We start from the raw sequence: 19,762 nt of genomic DNA on the forward strand, positions 1-19,762 counted from the left end.
GCCCTGGTCCCTGGGTCCTATTTTGGGCCCGGTCTCCTTTGGACTTCGGGTCTTTTTGTTTGCAATTTGGAAATTAACTTTCCTGGTTGGCCTAAGGTTGGGAAAATCAGTCTATCAGCCCTAAATGACAAGTATATAAAGTACATTTTTCTCTCTCATTTGGCATGAAGAGGATATGTGTACAAAGCGTGGAAACTATACTCAAGCATTCAAGCAGTCAAGCATTCCTTCAAGCAATTGATCATTTCAAGTCTCCATTCAAGGCTAAGTGTTGCATTCAAGAAAAGGATTCAACCATTGAAGAGGAGATCACATACTACATGCTACAACATACAATATACAACATCTATACCTTCGCACATAAGGATACAAACATCCTTAGAACAAGGTATTAGTACTTGTTTTACATACATTTACATTTACAGCACTTGCTCATTTCTTGGTTAATTCCAAAACCGGGGTTTGACCTAAAGGCAAACCCCTAATCCCTAACCCCCCAATCGTCTTCGCTTTTCTGTGTGTAGGTTGCAGGTACGCGGCCAAAATTGAAGATCTGGAATCCTTGTGCAGAGACGAACAGATCCCCCTTCGTTTCGCGGATTTTTCGGAGGACCGTGGCGCCGGGCGCCATCATCCTGGCGACTTTTGCTCAAATTTGCAGGACAGCGCTGTATCGACATTTCACTGCTAATTCCAGGTCCGCAGCTTCATACTGTATTCTATCTTAGTTTATAAGCGAATCTTTGTCACTTTCTATGCATTCCTAGCTTAATTCTTCTATGCACATTCTTTACAAAAGAGGGTAGCCTTGCTTTCTTAACCCTTGAAACACATTTAGCATCCAATCTTGCATTGCGTGGGATTGGATCTTGTGGATTTCAACCCCTCTTTTGAATGTAAAGTCTCTCCCCTAAGTGAAAACCATCAACCCTAGCAAACCTCCCTTCTCTCTCCTCGGAGTTGGAAGAGGGGAGAGCAACTAGGGTTTGATCGCGATTTTCCGCTTTACATTTTGGTGAACCCGATGTGAACATCCTTTCTGATTATTCATGATTAGATATGAAATTTGATTCCTTGATTACATTTCCATGTTTGATCTTTTGCAAAATTTTAGAGGTGATTGCATAAAAACCCTAAAATTTCTTTTTAGTAACTAAGCTTGTGAAATGTCTAAATGTTAACGCTTGTTTCAGATCTGCCCTTCTATTACAAATTATCAATTCATATTTGTGCTTTAATTTTGAAAATTAAGTGGTTAAGTGTCAAAACCCTAATTTTTGAAACCCTCTTGATTCAACCTTTGTCCGACAATTTCACTAATCAAAACATCTCTAAATCAGCTGTAACTTTGGATTCCGCAATAAAATCACAATATCTTTCATCCCTAAAAATTTGGAAAAAAGTTGCGAGGACCGTGTGCACTTCGAGCGCCATCGTCCCTGACATTTTTTTCGAAATTTCGGGAGCGAGATCTTACTGTATTTTCCTGCTAAAATCCAAAATTTTGGCTGATTTTATCAATTTTAACACCTTCAAAATTACAGTCAAAGTTGGTCTTGTGATTGCTTGGATTAAGGTTTCTAAACATTTAAAAATCATTGAAATTGAAATTTTGTGTCAAAATTGTGTTCTTACTGTCCTAAATCTGAAAAGTGTGTTTGCATTCATTAAAAATTTCAGTGCTTTATTCAAATTCTTGCAATTTGTGACTTTTGAAATTAAATGCTTAATTACAACAACTTTAATTTCTGCTTTCAAAATTGAATTTTGCGTGAAATTGAGTCAACTTTTTAATTTCAAAACTTGCATTTCTTTCGGGATTCCCTCTAAAATCATAAAATTCGAAATTTCAGTTTCCCTCTCTTTTTCAAAATTCAAATTTTGCATTTTTCGACAATCTTGGTAGGGTTCAATTTTGAATTTGCAACTTTAATTTGGCCTATCTACAGATCGTACAATCACTCAATTTTTTCAGATTAGCTTTAAAATCATCATACCTTTCATCCCTGCAAATTTCAAAAAAAGTTGCAAGGACCGTGTTGCACTCCGAGCGCCACGGTCCCGGACATTTTTTCTGAAATTTCGGGAGACTGTCGTGATTGCATTTAACAGCTTAAATCCAGAAGATTGGCTGATTTTACTGAAAATTGCTACCTCTAAATTCAAAATCTTCTCTCTCTTTCTAGTGCATGAGTTTTACAACAATAAGCCCTACTTACACTATTCCCGTTAGACGAAGCCGTAGAATTAAGTCTTTCCGAGGTTTAACTACTGAGGAGATGGAACCTAATTTGAATAGCCTTTTTAACGAGGACATGGGTAATTCCTCTAATCCTCCTAATGATGAAGAAGCTCTCCATGAGGTTTCTGTAGAACAACTTTCAAAATTGGATAACCAATTTGACGATTTTCACCAATGGATGTCTCATGAGTATCCCGATAGTCAAGCTCTTCCTTTAATTGAGGGTCTAAAATGTATGCTTCAAAGTGATAAGAATGGAATTGATATTTTGCGTGGTATTGCACACATTGTGGATTCAAATGTGATGCCTATGAAGAGTTGTGCTGAAAATTTGGGTTATACACAACCTCCTACTCAAGTCAATCATTCTATTCCTTTGATGACTTCTATTGCTAGCATACCTACCTTTACATCAAACATAATGGCTACTTCTACACAAGACATTCCTCCTGTGATCACCAGTCATGGGGGCAATCCTTCTTCTTCAATCAATCCTCTTCCTTCATTCAATCCGACTTCTTCATTCATTCCTTCAATGAGTGTGCCTATTATATCACCACAAATGAACATGACGCAAGGGGGCAATTCATTTAACCATTCCATCCCTCCTTGTAGTATTCCTCCTATCCAATCATCTCCTATGACTGACTATCATAGAGTCCCACCGCCTTACTCTTTACCTTCTTTCAATAACATAACACCTCCATCTCAATCTAACACATCTAATATGAATTCTTCGACTGAAGCGACCATTAACAATCTTGCACAAACTGTCTCTTCTTTACAGCAACAAATTGCCTCTATGAATCAATCTAAGTTTAGTGTGCCCACATTTGATGTTGCGAGCCCACTTTCTCTTGACATTGTTCAAGCTATCCCTCCTAAACATGTTGAAATCCCACATTTGGAGCTGTATAATGGTAAAGGTGATCCTCTAACACATGTTAAGACTTTTCAAACAATATGTACTGATTTTGCTTATGACCAAAGGTTGCTTGCAAAATTGTTCACTAGAACATTAAGAGACAAAGCCCTACAATGGTATTGCTCATTGCCTTCTTATTCTATTACTTCTTTTGAACAACTTGCAAATACTTTCATTCAACAATTTCAAAACAATATAAGTCCTAAAGTTACTTTGATTGATTTAATGCATTGTAAACAAGGTGTTAAAGAAAAAGTGACTGATTTCATTGGTAGATATAAGCATTTGTATGCTCAAATTTCTTTTCCAGTGCCTGACAATGATATTCAAAGAATCTTTATTTCTAATTTACAAAAAGATATTCGAGACAAACTTCTGTTTTCTGAGTTTACTTCTTTCCAACAGTTGTGTGCAACTCTTCACAATTATCAACTGACTGTGAGTCAAATGGAACAATCACATCCTATGGCTCCGAGTGATAAGGGTGATAGCAGTCAACAACCATTTGGGAAGTTTAAACTGAACAAAGATTCCATCAAATTCAATGAAAACATCATCAACAACAATGTGAATGCAGCATCAGGTGTGCCTCCTATTTCTAAATTTTTCAAGAAAGAAAGAAAGTATACTCCTTTGAATGAATCATTGCATAGTATTATGAATAAGTTATTGGAACAAAATGTGCTTACTCTTCCTCCTATAAGGCAAATTGATCCTACAAAGATTAATTCACCTTATTTTGATAACAAAGCTTTTTGTCAATTTCATCGTCAGCCTGGGCATGATACTGAAAAATGTTTTTCTTTAAAGGGTAAAATTCAAGATTTGATTGATAATAATACTATTTCTGTTTCTGGAGTGAATGATAAAGGCAATACATCTGTAGCTCCTCCTAATCAAAATCTTCAAATTTTTACTGATCCATTACCTTCTCATACCTCTAATGCAATTGAGGCTAATGATTCCTCTCTCTCATCTGATGGTCTTGTGTCTATGACTCCGAATGTGATTAACTTTGTAGAGCAGCAAGAAATCCCTAAAGAACCTTCCATCACATTTGATTCCAGTGAAACCATTAGGGCACCTGATGGTCCTTTATACATAGTTGCAAAAGTCAAGAACACACCTTGTCGTGGAGTGCTTATTGATCCTTCGTGCATGGTTAATATTATTACTGAAGAGTTTCTTTTTACTTTGCAATTGAATCAAGTGATATATGACAAAACAGATGTGATTATGAAACTATTTGATGCATTTTCTTCTCCTGCAATTGGTTCTATTACATTGCCTATTGAGGTCCATAACAAATCCCTTGATGTGAGCTTTGCTATTATTCCTTCTTCCGAACAATTTCGTGTGAAGCTTGGCTATCCTTGGCTATCTTCCATGAAAGCTATTGCTTCTCCTATTCATAAGTGTTTGAAATTTCCCCATAATGGTGAAGTTGTTACTATCAATCATAGTCTCTTTAAACCAGCTAAAAGAACTTCTAGCGTTCCTATTGATTACTTTTGGCCTAAACAATTCCAATCTCTTCCTCCGCGAAGTGATCATCTTTTCAAATCTTATCAAAAGTGGAAAACAGATATGATCCTATCTTTAAGTGAACCTAGAACACCTAAACTTGATATTCCTATCATTCTTGAGAAGGAAGTTCTTCCTTTGAAAGATAAAACTAATGTCTTTCCTCAAGAAGATTCCCAACCCATCCCTATGGATGTGACTATGTCTATGCCTAATAAACCTTCTAAAAGTAGACCTATACCTCCTCGTCATGATGGACTGGGTCTTCTTCCTAAACCAAATATTCCTCCTTTGTATGGAGCAGTCCCTCCTCCTTCTTTTTATAGAGAGAAGAGACCTTCTTCTTCTCCTATTATCCAGCCTAAGAGACCACAACCTAAACACCCAAGTGCTAAGGATGAGAACATTCCTCGTCCTCAATCTTCTCCACTTCCTACTAAGACTAGACGAAATCGTTCGGCACGTGAACGCCGGCGAAAGCGTCGTCTTAGAGCTCAAACTTTGCAAGAACCAAAAACACCTTCAACAAGCATTATTCCATTTTCTCCTCAGCCGGACGTTGAGCCTAAATCTCCTAAACATAAGATGCATGATGGTCTTGATCCTGTGCGAGTTAAAGATCCTATTTTTATAAATCTTGATGATGATATAGATGAAAATGTTATTCATGATGAAAATGTTACTCCTCTTGCTTCTGATAGTGTATATGAACTTGTTGATGTTGATAACCATTTATCTAATGAGTTTTCTAAAGCACTTATCCTAGCTCCTAGACAAGAACAATGTGGCTCAGAACATGAACATAGCCCTTGTTTGGATCTTGTGATAGCTCCATCTGCTGTGTTGGATGTTCCTCCTCTAGCATGTTCCCTACCTTCCCAAAACATTGATCGGCAAGATCGGGGGGTAGATGACGTGCTAGACTAGTTACATTAGCATAGCAGATTCTCTCCCCCTCTCTTTTGTTACTTCTTCTATATGTTATTATCATTCTTCTATTTGTTGTCCTTAGTGTTGTCTACTTGAGGACGATGCAAAGCATTGAGATCTCTTGGTCTCTCTCATGTTGACTCAAAAGACACGTGTTCCCTTCTTCTAGGTGACCTTCCTTGATTGGGGAATGAAGAACAATTATGCATACATACATATGATATACATGAATTATCATACAGCATACTGACCCCGAGGAAAGCGAGGTCACCTCGTTCTTTGTGTTTTGTGTCTATTATCCTTGGGTTTATCTCACACTTGGGGGCTAAATCCTTGCGATAACGTGCTCCTTTCTCATTTCTTATATGTATCACTATGTTAAAACAATCACCCCTGGTGAGGCGTGTGCGATCGCTTTAACGTAGGGGGCATACATCCCGTTCATATCTTTTCAAGATACTTGAAAATTTCTTGGCAAATTTAACCTTGCCTTGAAAATTTTTGATATCTTTCTTGCATGACTCATAGTGAGGGAACCTTACTACTGACAGTCATGGTTCTCCCTTGTGATCTTCCCTTTTACTTTGTCAATCGAAGTCGTAAGATCTTTAGTCCACTGGGGGCTTGGTGTATCTTGCCTCCTTGATGTGGCGAAAGTCTTTCAATATTGTTTCCTTGTACTTTACCAGAAGTATGAGCATACATACTCACGCTAAAGTGGGGGCTAAATGTAGCGTCCTAAAATTGTGACACTTGCAATTTCGATTGCATTTCGGTCTTCACGATAGCGACGCAACACGCAACCTGAATGGAGACCCCGAAACCTGATTACGACACTGAAAACTGCATTTTCTTGTACCCTGGCTTGAACCTCCTTGCACCCTGTTGTCCCAGGAGGTGGGACCAGAGCGCCCAGTGCTCTGGTCCTTCAGGACTAGGGCGCCCAGCGCCCTGGTCCCTGGGTCCTATTTTGGGCCCGGTCTCCTTTGGACTTCGGGTCTTTTTGTTTGCAATTTGGAAATTAACTTTCCTGGTCGGCCTAAGGTCGGGAAAATCAGTCTATCAGCCCTAAATGACAAGTATATAAACTACATTTTTCTCTCTCATTTGGCATGAAGAGGATATGTGTACAAAGCGTGGAAACTATACTCAAGCATTCAAGCAGTCAAGCATTCCTTCAAGCAATTGATCATTTCAAGTCTCCATTCAAGGCTAAGTGTTGCATTCAAGACAAGGATTCAACCATTGAAGAGGAGATCACATACTACATGCTACAACATACAACATACAACATCTATACCTTCGCACATAAGGATACAAACATCCTTAGAACAAGGTATTAGTACTTGTTTTACATACATTTACATTTACAGCACTTGCTCATTTCTTGGTTAATTCCAAAACCGGGGTTTGACCTAAAGGCAAACCCCTAATCCCTAACCCCCCAATCGTCTTCGCTTTTCTATGTGTAGGTTGCAGGTACGCGGCCGAAATTGAAGATCTGGAATCCTTGTGCAGAGACGAACAGATCCCCCTTCGTTTCACGGATTTTTCGGAGGACCGTGGCGTCGGGCGCCATCGTCCCGGCGACTTTTGCTCAAATTTGCGGGACAGCGCCGTATCGACATTTCACTGCTAATTCCAGGTCCGCAGCTTCATACTGTATTCTATCTTAGTTTATAAGCGAATCTTTGTCACTTTCTATGCATTCCTAGCTTAATTCTTCTATGCACATTCTTTACAAAAGAGGGTAGCCTTGCTTTCTTAACCCTTGAAACACATTTAGCATCCAATCTTGCATTGCGTGGGATTGGATCTTGTGGGTTTCAACCCCTCTTTTGAATGTAAAGTCTCTCCCCTAAGTGAAAACCATCAACCCTAGCGAACCTCCCTTCTCTCTCCTCGGAGTTGGAAGAGGGGAGAGCAACTAGGGTTCGATCGCGATTTTCCGCTTTACACATGGTTTGCAGGTTAAGGAAAGCTTTATACGGATTGAAACAAGCACCTAGAGCTTGGCATTCAAGGTTGGATAAAAATATTTTGAAGCTTGGTTTTACTAAGGGTAATACTGATAGTAATTTATATTATAAGGTCACTGATGATGATATACTAATTATTGAAGTATTTGTTGATGACATTATTTTTGGAGGTGAAGATAAGTTATGCATTGAATTTTCTAAGAACATGGAGAAAATTTTTTAAATATCTATGATTGCGGAAATGATATTTTTCTTATGTTTGCAGATTATTCAGACTGAAAAAGGTATTTTTATTTGTCAAACTAATTATGTTAGATAATTGTTGAAGAAATTAGGTATGAGATATTCTATACTGGCATGTGTTGAAATGTGGTGACTGATCAACAAAGTACTATACACTTAGCATGTGTTGAAATGGCGGTTGATGAAAACTGATATTGTAATAAAACCTTAAAAAGGCCGACTTTGTTTGTTGCCCTAAAAATGCATGTTATAAGTGGTTGGGATGCTTAAGGCATGTGAATGTGGATGTACTATTTTTTGTTGGATAATAAGAAAGATTGGACGGCTGTGTATGGTGGACATAACCCATTTTGGGTGAACCACGTTAAATCTCTGTGTTATCTGTGTCCTATTTTATTCCTTTATCTTTTGTATTTAAATATGCATATAATTGTTAGTTCATATTTGCTTTGGATCTACTTGAAACCCTAACAATTGGTATCAGAGCGAGGTTTTCTATAAATTGGTAGGACTTTCAGATTTGAGTGGGAGCAATGGAGGATTCCAAATTCAAGTTCAAAAGGATTAATGGCTAGAATTATCAGTTATGGAAAATGTAGATGGAGGATTACCTGTATCAAAAGGATTTGTGGTGGCCATTAGAAGGAAAGGAAAAGAAAACAACCACAATGTCAGATTAAGAATGGGACATTTTAGATAGAAAGGCACTGGGATCCATTCGATTGTGCCTTGCACCGTCTGTAGCTTTCAATATAATAGAAGCAAAAACGGTTGTAGATTTGATGGTGACATTGGCTAAGCTGTATGAGAAACCCTTGGCTTCGAATAAGGTATTTCTTATGAAGCGTTTGTTTAATTTGAAAATGAGTGAGGGAGGATCTGTAGTGGAGCACTTAAATGAATTTAATATAATTACCAGTCAATTGTCTTCGGTAAAAATTACTTTTGCAGAAGAGGTTAGGGCTCTCTTGATTTTATGTTCTTTGCTAGAAAGCTGGAATAGCTTGGTTATGGATGTAAGTAACTCTGTCTCTGGAAAAAATACTTTGGTATTTGATGATATTGTTGATGTTATCCTAAGCGAGGAAATGCAAAGGAAAAGCACAGGTGAGACTCCAACATCATCAAGTAGTGTTTTGAATGTGGAGAACAGAGGAAGATCAAAGGAAAGAGGAAAAGGCCCTTGAAATGAGAAGTCATGAGGGAAGTCAAAGAAAGGATGGTCTCAATCTAGAGGAAAGAAAGATTGTTGGTACTGCAGAAAGCCTGGTCATCTAAAGAAAGACTGTTGGTCTCGGAAAAACAAAGAAGGAGACAAAAATGAAAATGACAGTAAGGAAGCTAATATTGCAAGTAATACTTTACAAGATGCTTTAATCTTATGTTTGGATAATGTTAATGATTCCCGGGTAATAGATTCTAGGGCTTCATTTCATGCTACACCCCATAGAAAATATTTTCTAGATTATGTTCAAGGTGATTTTGCTATATTTGGGTGATGATGAGCCGTGCCAATTGTTGGAAAAGGAAAGATAAAGATCAAGTTGCAGAATGGAAATGACTGGTTTCTGCAGAAGGTAAGACATGTTCCTAACTTAAAAAGAAATTTAATTTCTGCAGGCCAACTAGGTAGTGAAGGTTGCATAGTTACCTTCTCAGACAATATTTGGAAGGTCACTAAAGGTGCGAAGGTAGGAACATTAGATCTGTGTACTGGTAGCACTTACTCTACCTTAGCTGCTATAGATAAAGTTATTATAGGGACAACAACAATAGATGTTGCAAGAATAGATTTGATAATGTGGCACCATAGGCTTGGGCACATGAGTGAGAAAGGGATGAAAATACTTCACTCCAAAAATCTATTTCCAAGACTAAAGAAGATTGATTTAGAGTTATGTGAAAACTATGTTTATGGTAAACAGAAAAGAGTCAGATTTCTCAAGGTTGGGATAGAGAAGAAGAGTGAGAAGTTAGAGCTTGTGCATTCAGATGTATGGGGATCGGCTCTGGTATCATCTCTTGGTGGCTTTTGTTATTATGTTATTTTTATTTATGACTCAACCAGAAAAACATGGGTATATTTCCTAAAATAAAAATCGGATGTTTTTTAAACTTTTAAGAAATGGAAATCTTTGGTTGAGCATGAGACAAGAAAAAAGTTGAAGTGTCTTAAATCGGATAATGGAGGTGAGTATTGTAGCAAAGCATTTGAAGATTACTACTCCTTAAATAGGATTCAAAAGTAGAAGACACTTCCAGGAACTCCACAGGAAAATGGTGTGTCAGAGAGAATGAATAGGACTATCATGGAACGCGCGAGGAGCATGAGCTTGCATGATTGCCCTTACATTTTTGGGTAGATGTTGTACATACTACTGTCTATTTGATAAATAGAGGATCTTCAACCCCTTTAGATGGTGGTATTCCAGAGGAGGCATGGACTAGTAAAAAGGTAAATTATTCTTTTCTGAAAACCTTTGGTTCTGAAGCTTTTGTCCATGTTGATAAACAAAACAAAACCAAGCTTGATGCTAAATCTCATAAATGTACCTTCATTGGATATAGGATAGATGAATATGGCTATCAGTTATGGGATTTTGAAAATAAGAAAATAACTAGAAGTAGAGATGTTATATTCAATGAGAAGGTTATGTATAAAGAACAGATGCAGGAAAAGAAGCATGAACAAGACAAGCAAGAATATGTGGTATTGAATGAGATTCCTAAAAATGAAATGCCACAGGTACCTGATGCTCAGCAACAACAGAATGTCCCACAAACTCCTGCAAGTGTTAGACATTCTATGAGGTCAAGTAGACCCCATGAAAGATTTTCTCCTTCTTTGTATTCTATATTATTAATTGATTCTGGTGAACCAGAAGAATATGAAGAAGCAATGTAGGTGGATGCCAAACAATAGTGGGAGCTAGGCATGAAAGAGGAGATGGACTTCTTGATGAAAAATAAGACTTCGGACTTAGTCCCTTTACCTGCAGAAAAAAGAAGCTTTCCTAACAAATGGGTTTATTGGCTAAAGGAGGAGGAAGGAGGTCAGAAAATATATAAGACCAGACTTGTGGTAAAAGGTATAGATTATGATGAAATATTTTTTCTAGTTGTAAAAATGACTTCAATTAGAACTGTACTTAGTCATGTGGCTGCAAATGATTTACATCTTGAACAATTAGATGTGAAAACAACTTTCCTCCATGGATATTTGGAGGAGGAAATTTACATGTTGCAAACACAGGGATATGAGGTCAAAGGTAAGGAGAACTTAGTGTGCAGGTTGAAGAAAAGTTTGTATGGCCTAAAGCAAGCACCCCGACAATGGTATTTAAAATTTGATAGTTTCATGGCCAAACACGGTTATCATAGATGTCATTCTGATCATTGTGTATATTTTAAGAGATTGGATAATGGCAGTTATATTATCCTGTTGCTTTATGTTGATGACATGCTTGTTGCTGGGTCTAACATGGAACACATAAATGATCTTAAACATAAATTAGCCAGGTCATTTGCTATGAAGGATTTGGGTGCAACTAAGCAAATTTTGGGTATGAGGATTACACTGGATAGAAAAAATAGAACCTTGAATTTGTCCCAAAGTGAGTATATAAAGGAGGTGTTGAAAAGATTTAACATGCAAGATGCAAAAGTAGTTAGTACACCTTTGGCTAGTCATTTCAAATTGATTAAGGAGATGTGCCCAAAGGCATAGGAAGAGGTAAATAAAATGTCTAACATCCCATATTCATTAGCTGTTGGCACTTTGATGTATGCAATGGTATGCACAAGGCTAGATATTTCACATGCAGTGGGAGTTGTGAGCAGGTTTATGAGTAATCCGGGTATGGAACATTGGAATGCTGTGAAATGGATCCTTCGGTATTTGAAAGGAACCACTACGAAGGCATTATGTTTCAAAGGATCTAATGCTGCTCTGAGTGGATTTGTTGACTCTGATTTGGTAGGTGATATTGATTCATAGAGGAGAACTATAGGGTATGTTTTTACTATAGGGGGAACTGCAGTCAGTTGGATTTCTAGGCTGCAAAAGATTGTTGCACTTTCAACCACTGAAGCTGAGTATGTTGCTGCTATAGAAGCCAGGTAGGAGATGATTTGGTTACAATGTTTTCTGGAGGAATTGGGTCAGACACAGAAGGATCGGCCATTGTATACTGATATCCAGAGTGCCATTCATCTTGCTAAGAACTCTTCTTTTCATTCAAGGACAAAGCACATTCAGCTTAGGTACCACTTCATCCGGACTATTTTGGAGGAGGGTCAGTTACGGCTTAAGAAGATTCACACAAGTGAGAATCCTGCCGATATGTTCATGAAGGCAGTTCCACAAGAGAAGCTGATTTCTTCACCAATTTCTATTGGTCTTCTTGATTGATAATTGTGGAATTTATACCAGGTGAGTCCTAGTGTTTTATCCAATAGATTTTGCATGTACAGTGGTGTCGTGTAGTATCAGTATCCAAGTGGGAGATTGTTTGGTGTGGAGCCTGATCAGACTCCAAGTGGGAGATTGTTGAAATGTGGTGACTGATCAACAAAGTACCATACACTTAGCACATATCCTTGTTGGGGTTTGGGGCCGGGTCGAGCCCTGGGTGGGGGTTTGGGGGCGGTAGCCCCCGAGAAATTTTATTTTGCCATTTTTTTTGTTGATGAAAACCGACTTTGTTTGTTGCCCTAAAAACACATGTTATAAGTGCCTGGGATGCTTAAGGCATGTGAATGTGGATGTACTATTTTTTTCTAGATAATAAGAAAGATTGGATGGCTGTGTATGGTGGACGTAACCCATTTTGGGTGAACCATGTTAAATCTCTGTGTTAGCTATGTCCTATTTTATTCCTTTATCTTTTGTATTTAAATCTGCATATAATTGTTAGTTCATATTTGCTTCGGATCTGCTTGAAACCCTAACAGTATGTACTCTTATGGTTACAAGTGAGAAATTGACAAGAAAAGATGTTTCTACACCGGTAAATCCTACAAGATACAAATCTATGATTGGAGGTCTGCTTTATTTGACTCAGAGTAGGCTTGAGATAATGAATGTTGTTTGTATTGTATCAAGATTTCTGAGTGATCCTAGAGAAAATCATGAGAATGCGGTGAAAAGGATTTTTAGATACTTACAAGGTACATCAGAATATAGTTTGTGGTACCCTAAGGATGATGAATTTACTTTATGTGCATATACATATGCTGATTTGGCTGGAGATGTTGATGACCGGAAAAGTACTTTTGGTGGAGCTTTCTTTCTTGGAAAGAAGTTGGTTTCATGGATCAACAAGAAAAAATCACGTACTTCTTTATCTACTATTGAAGCTGAGTATGTGGCTATTGCTACTAATTGTACACAGGTTTTATGGATGAAGCAAATGTTGAAGGATATCAAAGTGCATCGCACTGGACCAGTAGTTATTCATTGTGATAACTCTATTGCTATTGATATATCAAAGAATTCGGTATTTCATTCTAAGAAAAGGCACATATCTATCAAGTACAACTTTTTGAAGGAAAAGGTGGAAGCAAATGAAGTTAGACTAGTTTATGTGAACACTAAAGAGAAGATTGCAGATATCTTCACTAAACATTTGCTTAAGGAATCATTTGAGTACTTTAGAGATAGATTGGGAGTTTCTGCCCCCCCGGTAGAGAGTTGATTAATGCGGTTTGGCATCAGTCCGGTATGCATTATCAGAGATATTTTTCAATTCAACACCGATGTGGGGATGCTACTGCTTAGGGGGAGTAGTTATATTTTTGTTTAAGTGGTTTATATTTTTTCTTTGATATTTTTGTCAAATTTCTGACATTGATGTCAAATGGGGAGAGATATTGATGTGAAAAAGAAAAACTTAAGGAGTTGTATATATTAGAGGGAGAGATATATGTGTAATTCATACCTTTACAAATATATCATTCACAGGGGGAGTTTGGTCTTTGTTTCAGAACTTCATTGCGATATCTTTGAGTGGGAGATTGCTGGTTGTCTTCCATTGGGGAAGAATTGTTTGGCATTTCTTGGTACTTAGATGTTTTTCACATCGAGTGTTTCCATCAATTCCAAAGGGGGAGATTGTTGGCCATTTGGATGAATTGATTATGTGTTACATTGATGTCAACACTAGCTATTTGGATGCTTTACCAACACCCTTCTAGTCCTGGTAGGTTGAGTCATTTTTGGTTGGTTTCAATCCAGCATGATCCGGTAAGCTCCGGTATGGTTTGGTAATGAAATTAGCTTACTCATGATAGTCATGTTCATATTGAATCAATTGGTTTTGGTTTGGTGATCAAATGGTATCCTGTTTGCTTGGAAGCTTGGCTTGTAGTTTCGATGAGGGTTTCACCAGCAGAGTTTTTGATGAAGATCTTTTATGATATGCATAAGTGGTGTTGGTGTAGCTTCTGGTGGAGGTTCAGGATGTTGTTGGTGATCATGTTCGAGACTTGGCAGATGGAGATCATTGTTTTAGCATGTGGACCTATATTGGGTCCTGATTGATCTAGGTTATGGACCGGTTTAATAAAACATGTGGATTGGACCTCTCAGTGTATTTCTGGGATGTCTTATGTGTTGGATATTATTTGTTTGGTCTAAGGTTGACATGTTTTGTAATTATGTATTTGGTTTATTGTCTTTTCACTGACTTGATTGTTTATGGTCGAGGGTTTGTATATATAGATGTAAGATCTCATTGTAGATCATATATGGGAATGGGATATGGATATGTGATGTGCAAATAATATAATATCATTCAGGAAAAGGATTTGGTCGATCATTGAGGATCGAATTGGGTTTATGTAAGAGGATTTAGTCCTCTGGTATTGAGCTTAACCGGAACTGTACTTAGGCATAGGAAATGCTATCTTTGTAGTTCAAACACTCTCTGGATTGCAGTTTGGATTTCTATGTAGTCAGTGAGACTGCTTTTGTGATGACCAGTGCGCTCTAGGCTATTGGCCTTCCTGCAAGTGTAAGCCCCTCAATTTTAATTCACATAATTACTGCAAAAGTATTTTCTGGTTATGGGTAGGCTTCCCACCGTGGTTTTTCCCTTTACTGGGTTTTCCATGTATAAATCTTGGTGTCATATGGATGGTATTTATTCTTTTATTATTGTTTATGTTTAATTGGTTTAACTACTATTCTAGTATTTGGTTTAAGCATTTCGGTATTAATGTTTTGGGTTCTGGTATTGAAGTTTTAATTTCTAAAGGTTCCGGTAATCTATGCCAACTGATTCACCCCCCCCTTCTTAGTTGTCTTCGAGTTATTTGAACTGTCTAATAGTTAAGGGAATAAACACAGTAGGAACCTACCCATAATAAGATGATACTCTACAGTAGTATGTGAAAATATTACAATGGGGAATGCACATGCATTCAGGCACACTGCCTAGAGCTCACTACTCAAAATATAATGATCCGAAAGGCTACAACCCTTAGGAAAGTCTCACTGACTTACAATAATATTTAGACTACAATCTGGAAGGAATGAACTGAAAGAATAACATCTCCAAATTCTTGATGACAGTGCTAGTTAAGCACAATGTCTGCTCTAACACCAATTTCTGCTCAATCACAATGTCAAAGGATGAATCACTTGTTCACACATATACCACTCTTTGATAATGTAGACACAACCTTGTTTCCTAAATTACATGATAATATCACCTATTTATACAAAATCATCAACCTTGCCAACAAGCTCAGTTAAACCCTCAACTCACAATTACAAAATTACATCACACATAATGATATACATGACATAACATTGTCCTAAACCAAATTCCCAAATGATTATCACCACTGGTATTCATGCCAAGATCAACTGCAACATGCTACACCACTAGGAAAACCACATAACACAAGAAAAATCACTGGTTCAGTAAAATCACCAACAACTTGCACAATGATCAATACGGATCACCAAAACAAATAGGACACAATTAGGAATCACCATCAAGCACATTAGAATCATCAGTAACAACTTTACCAACACCACTTATCAAATCTTCATCTTTCAACATCTAAACCTCAAGAATACACAAACAACAAATGTTACGAAGAAAACATAATTTGCAGAGCACCAAATCATGAACCATCAAAAATGAAGATACACAAGATCATCCCAAACAATCTCCCAAAATCACAACTCAAGATCTGATCACACCAGAATATATCAGAGGAAATATTGAACTTTGCAAAGCACTGATCAAATAAACAAACTGCAAAGCTGCATCATCTGATATGATCAATTAGGCTTCCTGGATCACCAAAACTAATACAAAAGAATATAATGATACTAGAAATATTCCATACACCAAACCATGATCCCAATTAACCAATCTGCAATCACTGGAGAAAGAATATGTTGACATTGTTGGTATTTTGGTATGGTTTTGTCATTGATGTCAACACCTACTAAAACTTTAGCACTTTGGAGATCCAACAAACATTCACTAGCGAGCAAATGACTTTTGCATAGTCATCGGTATATGGTACACTAATAGGATATAATGATCACCAGCACTTGGAATGGCATGGAAAACACTTGGTAATGTCGAAGACATTGTTTGGACATCTTGTCTTGGAGAATTGGTTATTGATATATTCATATTTGCATATTTTTTGTTACCGGCAAATAGGTCCAGGTTATGCACTGGCAGGTTTCTCTTTTCGAGATCAGCACAACATGCTATGGAGATGATTAATTATTGTTGTAAATGCATTAAGCTGACATGTTGAATCGGTTATTTCATTAGATATTGTATTGTTTGTAAAATGTTTTTATTGTAATATCTTGTAGAGCCAACCTACTAAAATTGGTCTTAGCTTATGGTATAAATGTAAGATCTTATTTGTAAGATTGGATATGGAATGTGAAAAAGAATTGTAAGAAGGTATATGCGAGATTAAGCATAGCTATACACGCAGACATCATTTGAAGGTGAAGCTAGGTTTTTGTGAAAGCATATCAGAACTACCCCGGTACTAAATCTAACATATGAAGATGCTATTTTGAGCAGTACATTCTTATTGGATTTAACCATCCAATTGTAGTCAGTGTGACTCCCATTTGTGATTGAGCAGTGAGCTCTAGGCGCTTGGCCTTTCTGCATGTGTAGACCCCATTTATGTACACTTACTATCTGCAGTAGTATCATCTGATTGTGGGTAAGGTTTCCCACCATGGTTATTCCCCTTACGGGGTTTCCACGTACAAATATTGCTATTGTGTTGTGGATGACTTTATCTTTTTATTTCATGCATTCATCCTTACTGGTATTGCAATTAACTGTTAAAATTGTCTACCGACATACAAGACTAGTTTACCGATATTAAGTAGTAAATTGGTTAAGTTGTTTTTGGTTTAAAATTGTTTGACAACTGATTCACCCCCCCTCTTAATTTTCTCTGGGACCTAACAAACATCAATGACAACAACATATCCTAGTAGCAACAGTGTCCAACAAGTAAGATCACAACTCAAGATCTGATCACATTGGAATATATCAGAGGAAATACTAAACTTTGCAAAGCATTGATCAAATAAACAAACTGCAAAGCTGCATCATATGATATGATCAATTAGGCTTCCTGGATCACCAAAACTAATACAAAAGAATATAATGATACTAGAAATATTCCATACACTAAACCATGATCCCAATTAACCAATCTATAATCACTGGAGAAAGAATATGTTGACATCAATGACAACAACATATCCTAGTAGCAACAATATCCAACAAGTAAGATCACAACTCAAGATTTGATCACATTGGAATATATCAAAGGAAATATTGAACTTTACAAAGCACTGATCAAATAAACAAACTGCAAGGCTGCATCATCTGATATGATCAATTAGGCTTCTTGGATCACCAAAACTAATACAAAAGAATATAATGATACTAGAAATATTCCATACACGAAACCATGATCCCAATTAACCAATCTACAATCACTGGAGAAAGAATATGTTAAGATCAATGACAATAACATATCCTAGCAGCAACAATTTCCAAAAAGTAAGACCCATAACAACACCCTAACTCAACATCCAATGCATATCCTGACCAAAAGAGTATGATATAAATAGGATAAAGCAATTGAGTCGGTCATAGACCAACACAAATGATAGTGTCGAATAACTGAACAACATAACTTCACTTGCCAAATTCAAATCATCACTTGAAATTTGAATTAAAATACTGCACAAACTATATGGACATGCCCTCCAAGTTGCAACACTTAAATCAACATAACGGAGAGATGCAAAGCATTCTCAAGACTAAAGCTGATAGACTACCTCACTATTAACAAACAACAACAACCAACTTAAACACTTGAACAACTGAAGATCTAAAAAATATGGTAGTACAACATCCACAAAACATGAAGATTAAATCTAGAACTGCAAGCCATAATCTTTAGAAACTAGAGGAATCTAGAGCATTCTTGCATAAGGACTTTAAATACTATTTCCTACATATTATAACTTTAAATACTATCACCTTCCAAAAACATCTCATGCTCACTCAACATCACCTCTAGACAACATAACAACATCTGAATACTCATTTTTGGCCACATACCACAACCACACAATTGAACAACTACAACTTCTTCTTTGCCTTTGTCACCACCACACACAATCACAGACAACAAAAACTCATCTTCCCTAGTGACATTAATGACAACACACTCGTATTTGCAACAAACATGTCTAGGACAAGTACACCTTTAACTTTGTCTTTAGTACCTACTTGCTTAGTCCTTGGTCGGTAATCACTTTACAATTGTATGACAACAACTTGAGTAAAAACTATTATATCCTTATTAGAGGGTTTTTATTTATTATACATTTCCCTCGTGTCTATTCCTTTATTTGTTCAAAATATTTTCTTGTTATCTCATAGGGAACATGATAATTATCATAATAATTTTGAAAGGATTCCTTACCCTCATATGCATCCAATTGATCCATGTTGGCATCATCATAGTCCTTAGGTGTACCTTCATGTTCTTGGGATCCTCTCTCAACATCAAGTGCAATTGCAACAACACACTTGGATTGATTATGTTGCAAATAAAAATGTTGCACCAAAATGAATCTTGCTAAAGATTCATGTGACCCTTCCTCAATGGACTGATTATGTGTTTCTCTTTGAATCCGTAGTTTGAATTTCTCAATACCACTTATCTGATATTTAATTCAAGTTTTTTAGACCATTCCTATTTGTAGGCCTTTTTATGGAACCTTTGCCACTCATTAAAATATGTAAGGGTAGCATTAGAAGATATATCTTTTCTATTTTGCCTATCTTTCTATTAGAGATCCTTCATATCTCCCATCTCCTTATAATCAAATTTTATCTTACAGTGAGAGACTTATGGGAAATTGTTGCTCTTGGTTTTAGTAGTTTTACTTTTTTTATTTTTCTATATTTATCAGATGCTCTCAATTTTTCTATATTGATTTCCAAGGCATAAGCCTCTCTCAAGGTCTGAGGATTTTTATCTCTCAAAAGATATCCCAACTTTGAATCAAATTCCCATCGGTAGGAACTGTAGCATCATAAATTGTACATCTTAATTAGTTTGTACAATTCCATGCTTAGTGTAATGCCTGCTATGTAGGGGAAAAAGCGAGACTAGGCTAACATGTCCTAACCCTACCTTTTGACACACATTACGGAATATGAAAGAGCCTAGAGGTATCACACAATTGGCTACTTCTTTTTGGTGAAAGAGAGAGCCACAGGCTACCTATTAGGGTTTCTATTCCTTTGCTGTAATTGAAAGGTAAAATTATGCAAGTTCAATTCCTAACCCCAAAATGCAAGTATGAACTAATAACAAGATTGCAGAATT

The sequence above is a fragment of the Cryptomeria japonica genome, chromosome 8 (genome assembly GCF_030272615.1).
Source record: "Cryptomeria japonica chromosome 8, Sugi_1.0, whole genome shotgun sequence".
Lineage (NCBI taxonomy): Eukaryota > Viridiplantae > Streptophyta > Pinopsida > Cupressales > Cupressaceae > Cryptomeria > Cryptomeria japonica.